The following is an 8,379-nucleotide window of genomic DNA, read 5'->3' as shown; positions in this document are numbered from 1 at the left end:
TCACAATATCTACAAACATTGAATCATTATGCTGTACACCTGAAACTAATAGAATGGTACTTGTCAATTATATCTCAATTAAAGCAATACTGAAAATCTTGACAAAGTACACTACTCAGGGCTCTAGCTAGCAGCAGGCCATGTAGTAAACTGGTGACATTTCCTTCCCTGAAGTCCCATTCGCAAGCAGTTGGAGGAATTTTGCCACAGGAATTTGAACTCGATTTCATAAAAGAGATGATGAAATGATTATGTAAGGCTCGGGGTGGGGGTGGGGTGTGAAGGGTGCTGCTTTCTCCGACGTCCTCTCTGTTTGGTTTTCACTTGGCTCTGGGGAGGACTCAGAAAACTTGCTCTGAGAGGCAGCCGCTTCCTTTTGCTCTAGGACAGTGAGGGTGTGGGGAAAGAATTGGGCTAAGGGAAAGAAAGGGGAGAGAGAACTAAAGGCAAAGGATACCTGTGACTGGAGAGCTGCAGGGGGATGAGCGGATTTGGCGGGCATTATTTATTGAAGAGGGGAACCCGGTCCTTGCTGTGCACAGCTGAAATTTCGCGCAGGGAGGCAGATGCCTTTGCTAACCCCGAACTGTGAGCTGGGCTGGAAGAAAAACCCAGGGCAGAGCCAGCGTTCCAAATTCAGTTTTCTCAACCCTTCTGCCTCAAGGCCAGATGAATCCAGCAGCAGAGCGGCTTTGTTTCACTGTTTGTTTCACTGCATGTCGGGGCAGCTGAGAAGCTGCCAGGCTCTTCATCCTGGGCTTTGTGTTTCAGCACCTTCCTAATTCCACTCTGACGTTTCTCTCAGGTTAGAACCTGAACAGGGGTGCTTTGGGCACAAGGCTTGCTGGCTGGTGCTCCTAATTACTGTCCCAGGGACAAAACTCCTTGGAGTCTATCATCAGTCACTTCAAGCAGTGTTTCTCCATGTCCCCCAGCCCAACTCACCTGACAGCACAGCTGCGTCCCGTGCCATGTGCAGGGGTAGCACCCGTGGTGCTCTGTGTTTCTTCCTCCCCGCTCCGCACTGCTGGCGACCGCTCATGTGCTCAGGGCTCACAGAGGGGCCCAGAGCATAAGCAGCTGCCCCTTTGTCCCTGTGTGGGCTTTGGCTGCTGTCTCCTTCTGCAGAGCCAGGCACTGTTTGCACGTGGGCATGCGAGCCCTTCTCACATCCATGGCTAGAGGTTTGCGGGCTGTCTGCCAGCAGTGTTGCTGTTGCCGTGTGTGTGTGTGTGTGTGTGTGTGTGTGTGTGTGTGTGTGTGTACTCACGTGCACACACGCAGCATTTCCTCCTGTCAAATACTAGTCCTAAAGGAAGCAGCCAGGGAGAAGAGAGCTGGATAATCCACCAACCATTCCCTGGATCCAATCACCCCAAGCATCTTGTTCCTTCACCAGCTGGTGTTGTTGGGTCCGCTTTGCTTGGCTAGGGAAGTAGTTTTTTCTTCCTTTGCATGAGCGGTAAAGATTCACCTGACATCTGTAAGCTCAGAAACCCTGTCATGAGCCACGTGGTGATCCGTGGTTATTCATCTACATGTGTACTTTATGGAGGGTAAATGTCCCCATTTGGGGCTACTTGCTTGAGCCCCAAATCCTCCGTAAGTACAATAGGCTGATTATAGGGCTGGGGAAGGGCCTGGGGAGAATAGGAACCGTGCATGTAATGCACTCTGGGTGCAGGACCTTCTAGGCCAGGGGCCTTTCATGGCAGTTACAAATAATTCATGCCTACAAGCCCCCAGTGGGTTTACTATGGGTTATTTATGATCCTGAGGCTTTGGTTCAGGAAACAAAAGATACTCCTCCATAGAAGCAGTGGGAAGCGTGCGTCCGAGGCCCTGGCCTGGGACTGACAACCAATGTCCAGGGCACGTGTTGACGCTTCCTCTCACTGAGGCCAAGGACAGCCCCGTGGAGGAGCCTGGCCTCAGGCTTTCTTAGGCTGTCGGTGGCATTTGGACTTCAAGTTTCAATTGTAGTTGACTTTGTTTCCACGTTATCTGCACGTCTCTACTATTATTTACGACTATGTCCTGTATGGCCTAGCAGTCTCAGATTTCCTTGGGGCTTCCCAGGGTAAAGAAAACCATCAGACCAGAAGCTTCTCTAGGTCGGTACACTGGTATCTCCCCACCGTCTCCCAACACGCACTCACACAGGGGATCCCCAAGTGCGTTAGTCTGCTGCAGCAGCTGCTGTAACAGATGACCACGCACCGCAGGGCTAAAAACAACAGGAATTTATTCTCTCACAACTTCTGGAGCCCAGAGGTCAGAAATGGTGGCAGCAGGGCCAGGTTCCCTCTGAAGGCTCTGGGGGAGGATCCTTCCTTGCTTCTTCCAGCTTCCGGTGGCTCCTGGCGTCCCTTGGCTTGTGGGGGCATAACGTCCATCTCTGCCTCTGTATGGCCTTCGCCCTTGGCCTCTGTGCATCAAACCTCCCTCTCCTTTCACTTACAAAGACACCAATCATTGGATTCGGGGCCCACCCTAAATCCAGGATGATCACATCTCGAGATCCTGAAGTTAATTACATCTGCTGAGACCCTCTTTCCAAATAAAGTCACATTCACTGGTACTGGGATTTAGGACTCGGATATATCTGATGGGGAAGGGTGTCGTTTAACTCAGTATGCCTCCCTTTCCTCTTCCTCATCTGCCTTCTCTTCTTCCTCTTTCTACACTTTTACCTCCTCATCCTTCCTTCTTCCTTCCTTCTCCTCTGCTCCCCTTTCCTCCTCTCCCTTCATCTCTTCCTTGAGTACATTTCCAGCACAGGAATTTTTTTTCTCATAAGGAATAGTCTTGTGTAAGTTGTGTTTCTTCTCCTGGATGGTTCATGGTTCTTGGAATAAAGTCCCAGTATTTGGTTAATCCTTCAAGTCCCAGAATAAAATATCATTTTCCTTTGCGTTCTCTTGAGTAGTGTCTCCTTTGAACCCTGTGGAACTCTCGGTTTGACATAGAGATTCACAAAGCACAGGAAACGTCAGGGTCACAGAAAAGAGCTTTGTATTAGACATTAGAGAGAACTTCCTGCTGGTAAAGGTTATGAGGTGCAGTAAGTAATACCTAAGCGGGTTATGGACTCCCCTTCCCTGCAAATGGTTAAGAACAACCCTTTGTTGATTGTCTAGCTCTGATCTCTCGTTTTCTTGTTCTGAAAATCTTTGATGGATTTTTCCAGTCTCAGAATAAAGTCCAGGCCCAGGGATCTCATATAAGCTCATATTCCAGCTGCAATGCACGTTGCATCTTCATGCTGTTGTCTGATGCCCAGCCCCACAAGTTACAGAACATGCTGTGTACTTACTTCTGCATGTGTCCTCTCCCTCAGGATGTCCTTCACCCTTCCTCACCACCTCCCTTCAAACCAATCCAGTCTTCAAACCCCAGCTCGGCTTCTTCTTCCCACTTCTTCCCTCAGTCTGCGTCCAGCTAGAATCTCTCTCTCCTCTGCTATTTTGTTTGTCCTTTAGAGGAGCTATCACTCATGGTTTCATGTAGGATTAAGCACATACTTAATTTTTCCTCTGGATTTGGGGGCCTTGTAGTTTTATTCCTTGCATTTCTTCCTCCAGGGCCTGGCACTCATTAGACAATAGTTTAGGCTACTAGAGTCCCAACTAAATTGCCACTCACCCTGCCTTTGTGGTTCAAGTTTAAAGTTCGCAGGTGGGGCCCCGTGTTCTCAGCCAGCTTTCTCATTCACCTGTCTCCATCAGGCGCCCTCAGGCCCGGCTGGCTGCTCCCCCCCAGGGTGACAAGTCATCTCAATTTGCCTGGGGCTATCCTGGTTTCAGCATTTAACGCTCCACATCCTCAGAAACTCCTCAGTCCCAGGCAAACTGGTCACCCTACTCCACGCTCACCTTCTCCTGACTCTTGCTGAAAATCTCTGTGAGTTGAATTGTAAGTCAGCCTCCATCTGTCTCTAGACATTTGTCATATGGCCACTAAAACCGCTTTCCTTACCTGCAGGTGGGTGTCTGTCTGGCTCTGGCCCTGCACAGCCTCCGCAGGGCTTCCCCCAGTGCAGTCTCATAAATGTGACTGTGAACTTCCCACCAGCCAGCAGCGTCCGCATATTCCTGCTGTCTCTTCTGTTCCACCTCAACCCAAACTCACCTGATCCAAGTAGCTGACCCTCCCAGGCAACCGCTCACTTCTCCTCCCCCACCCAATTGCTTGCCTTTATCCCATCAAAGAGGTCCTGGGAGGATTGATCCCAGTCAGAACCCTCCCCTCTCTGGAGCCGCAACTCAAAGATGCCTCTTCCATAAAGCTCTCCCCAGGAAACTCCTTCCTGCCAGCTTATCACCCACCCACCGCCCATCATTCTTCCTCTGGGGGCTCCTAAGTGATTGAATGGAGCAGGACCTCTTGGGGAAAGTACCTGGTGGCCTGGACTAGCTGTCGGGACCTGGGTTCTACCACAAGTTTACCATTAGGGCACGTTCTTAACCTCAGTTTTGGTCATTGTAAAATGAGAAAGTTGAGTGAGCTCTAATGTTCTTATCAGCCTTACCAAACTTGGATTCTAAGGCTACCTGTCCACCCTGTCTGCTCTGCAGAGCATAGATACTAATGTCCTAAGCAACGCAGCATTGGCAGGAGGCCTCTGAGATCACATCCCCTATCACCTGTCCCTACTTGAGTTGTAATTCCCATCTTTATCCTTTGATTCCCCATAATCCCATCCTGGCCTGGCTGTGAATAGGACAAAAAAGCTGCCACCTACAGCTTAAGAGATTTTAAAGTACAATTCGAAGACCATGATTCCTTTCCCATGACTTGGCTTACAAAACTGAAGATTTAGGAGGAGAGGTTCAATTCCTGAGCGTTGTCCCTGGCTCAGTTTCCACCAGACCCAAAGCTATGTCTGATTTTTCCCTCTGTGCCCCAGATGAACTTGTCAGGACCTACTTGTTGCTGCCCTTGGATGTCCTCCATGTAGCTGAATCTGTTGAAGCCATGGGCTGGGTGACCATCTGCTTCAAAATCTATCACGTGTGCATGTCTCTGCGTGTGGTGCACACACCGTTTTAACGTCTGCACCCACTTTACTTTCACATATTTTATCTCATCTGATCCTTGCAGTAACTTGGTGAGGTTGATGCTCTTATTTCTCCATGCAAAACCTGAGGCTCAAACAAGGGAAATGTGGGAGTATGTGGCAAAATAGAACTTGAACACAGATCCTCCAACTCCAAATCCCACGTCCTTTCCACTGGGCCACCCGCCCGTGTGTGCCTGCGTTGGATCCCCCCACCTCCAACAGGGCCCTGAGAACACTGCACTGACAGAGGTGGCCGAGGGGAGCTGCTTCCTCCCCAGGTTAGCGCTGTAAACTAGCGCCTCTCAATCTTTAATGCGCACACAAATCAGCTTCAGTCTTGCTAAGATGCAGATTCTAATTCAGCGGGTCTGGGGAGGGGTCAGAATTGCATTTCTAACGAGTGCCCGGCTGATGTTATCGTTGCTGGTTGTGGACACTTTGAGGAACACACTTGAGTGGCAGGGCTGTAGGCAGCTCTGGTTGACACGTGCAGAGGGGAGAGGATGAGGAATCTGTATCTTCCCAGGCCTGTACCCTGGAGTCCACTGTTCTTCCCCAAGTGGCCAAGGATGTTGAGAGGCCCAAGAACGCTGATCCCTGGGGTGGAGAGGGAGTGCTTCCGTGTAGAAACAGCTCACGGTTGCTATCACCCAGGGCTCAGATGGTGAAAACAGGCGGTCTCCCTGGGGCCACAGTCAGGGTGGGGAGGTGAGGGCCTGCCGGAGAGAAGATGGTGAAGGTCCCTTCTCACCCTGACACTGAGGTTCTGAGCATAGTACTGAGCTACTTCTCTCTGGGGCTCTCTGAGTACTGCCCATACTGTCCTTTCTTTGCTGTTCAATCCCCCTATACAGGGTATCCTCTCTCGCCCTAGCGAAAACCTGCCCATCCAATATCATCCCTTCTTATTTAAAAGCCCAGTTGAAAACACTCCCAAAAGCCTTCCCTGGTGCCCTACATCCCGTCTGCCTGTCTGTGTACAGGCGGTGTGCCTGCCTGGGCTCTGAGGTTGCCGTGGGCAACTTTCTTGCCCAGCCAGGTGCGCTGGAGGCCTGTCCTATTTGGGTTCTTCTTGAGGGGCTAAGTGAACCTGGTGGGAACCCTGACGACGTTTGAGTGGGACGGGAGACTGGACGGTGTCCAGGGCTGAGCCTCCAGAGCCAGGTGAGACCTGGCTGCCGAAAGCAGTAGAGCCAGAGGGAGAATTCAGTCTCGGGCAGAGCGAGGAGGCCAGAGCAGAGCAAATGTAGGGTGAGGAGAGGCTGTGAACAGGAAATGTTAGAAGGCTGAAGCCAGGGACAGCAGGAACAGGCAGAACAGTGTAAGGGTTTCAGGCCTGAGACTGTAAAGAAAGCTGAGGAGGGGCAGGCCTGGCTCAACGGGTCTAGTGCAGGGAGGCCTCTGGGTGACAGGAGCCATGGGGGGGGGGGGTCAGACAGCCCAGTCGGGGAAGGGGACAGGTCTCCACAAAGCCAGATCCAGCCTTCCAGTTAGAAAAGCACCTCAGAGTGGATGTCCGCTTGGAGTGGGCCAGGAGGGTCTTTGGTACAAGGGTTTGGGTCTCCTCTGGAAGGGCCTGTGTTTGTTGATCTTGGCCTGGGAAGCTCCCCTCCTAGGGAAGCAACATATTTTGGCAGAGTTATGATTATGGTTATATAATTGACACAATACCATAACATTGTTTTTGTTGTTGGTTGTTTTTATTACCATTCCCCAGTACTGAGCTTCTTCCTAATGTGCTGCCCTGTGCTAGGCACCGTGCTGTCTCTAAGACAAATCTAAGGATTTCAAGGGTGGGGACTATGTCTGGGGGATTATATGTACTTCTATACATAATAGTTGCTCAATAACTCCTCCGTTAACCGAGGATTTCTTTCTCCTTCTGATCTTTTAAAAGTGGCTGTCTGTGAGACACATTGAATGTGATGTGTGTTTTTGTTTTGTTTTTAATGGTCAAGGTTGGGCATTAAGGAGTGGAAATCATGCGATAAGAGAACACAAATTCCCACCCTTCCCCTCCATCCCCACAGAGTCCAGCTGGACTCAGGAGCATGGCTTGTTGGGTCCTATTAGCCTCCTGTATCTTACACACGATGCATCGTCCCAGGACCTGGCCTCTGTGCCCTTGCAGCTGTGGCCCCTTGACAGAGTGAAACCAGCTCTGCCCGGGAGCAAAACCAAGGCATGCTCTAGCATGAATTCCGCCTCGCATCACATTATCCCGGATAGATGGCGTTTTAAGTCTGGTGACCGTAGTTTCTCAACTGGCCTACGTAGCAAAGGTCTTTTCAGCTGCTTTCAGGAGCAAATGGCTATCTGGAAATAGAGTTCGGATATACCAATACCCGAATTTCCATATTTTAAAAAAATGGAGAATATTTAAATCCTGTTTCCCCAGAAAATGAAGGGGATACAACGCCCCCATAAAGCATTTCCTCCCAGAGACCTCCCCTGGCCCTCGTGCTCCCAGTGCAAGTTAGTCCTCCTATTGGCTTTTACTCACAGCACCCTTGTTCTCCTTTGTAGCCTTAAACAATTTATAATTTTAAATATACAATCTTTTTTTGATATTTGCTTCTCAGAGTTTTTTCCCCTGCTGTATCCCCAGTAATTAATGGTACCTGTGTGTTACAGGCTGGGTCCCTCTGATCTTTACCTCTCAGGCATTAGGCAGTGGTTCCCAAGGTGTCCCTGGCTGGAAAGGCAAATTCTTGGCCCTACCCTAGATCTATTGACTTAGGATCTCTGGAGCTGGATCCAGAAACCTGTATTTCCATTCCTGTCATGATCCTAATGGCTCTAAATCTTGAGAACCATTGCATTAGGGTTTGGGACCAATTCTACAGGGTCACACGGCATGGGTTAAGGAACAGCCTTACGTGGGCTGAAGGTCAGTAAGAGAAGAGAGACATCTCAGAGAGAGGTGTCGGGGCCCATTCCGGGTCTGCGTTCCAGCGGAGGGACCCTACCTCTCACGCATCTTCCCTCTCAGACGGTAAGGGAAAGAGCAGGCCGGCATGAAGGGCCTAGAAGGGCCTCGGCACAGGCAGGCTGGAGCTGGGGAGCCAGCGGATTACAGGAGTAGTCTGGGGAAGCTAGCTGCCCGGTACCCGGAGAAGCTGTAGACCCCACTCCAACAGAATGGAGATCCCCCTCCCCTGGGAAGCACCGCTTGAGCGCCACCCTGCCCACAGGGAGAAGGGGACGCTCCCAGTCTCAGCTGGCTCACGGCCCAGACAATGCAGGGTGAGATCCCTGGGTCGTCCTGGGGCAGCTCTGCTCACAGCCCTGGCACATAGCAGGCATACGAGCTTTTA

This window comes from Tursiops truncatus, chromosome 1, assembly GCF_011762595.2.
Source record: "Tursiops truncatus isolate mTurTru1 chromosome 1, mTurTru1.mat.Y, whole genome shotgun sequence".
Lineage (NCBI taxonomy): Eukaryota > Metazoa > Chordata > Mammalia > Artiodactyla > Delphinidae > Tursiops > Tursiops truncatus.
The sequence above is the reverse complement of the archived record's forward strand: the minus strand, read 5'-3'. Positions refer to the sequence as shown.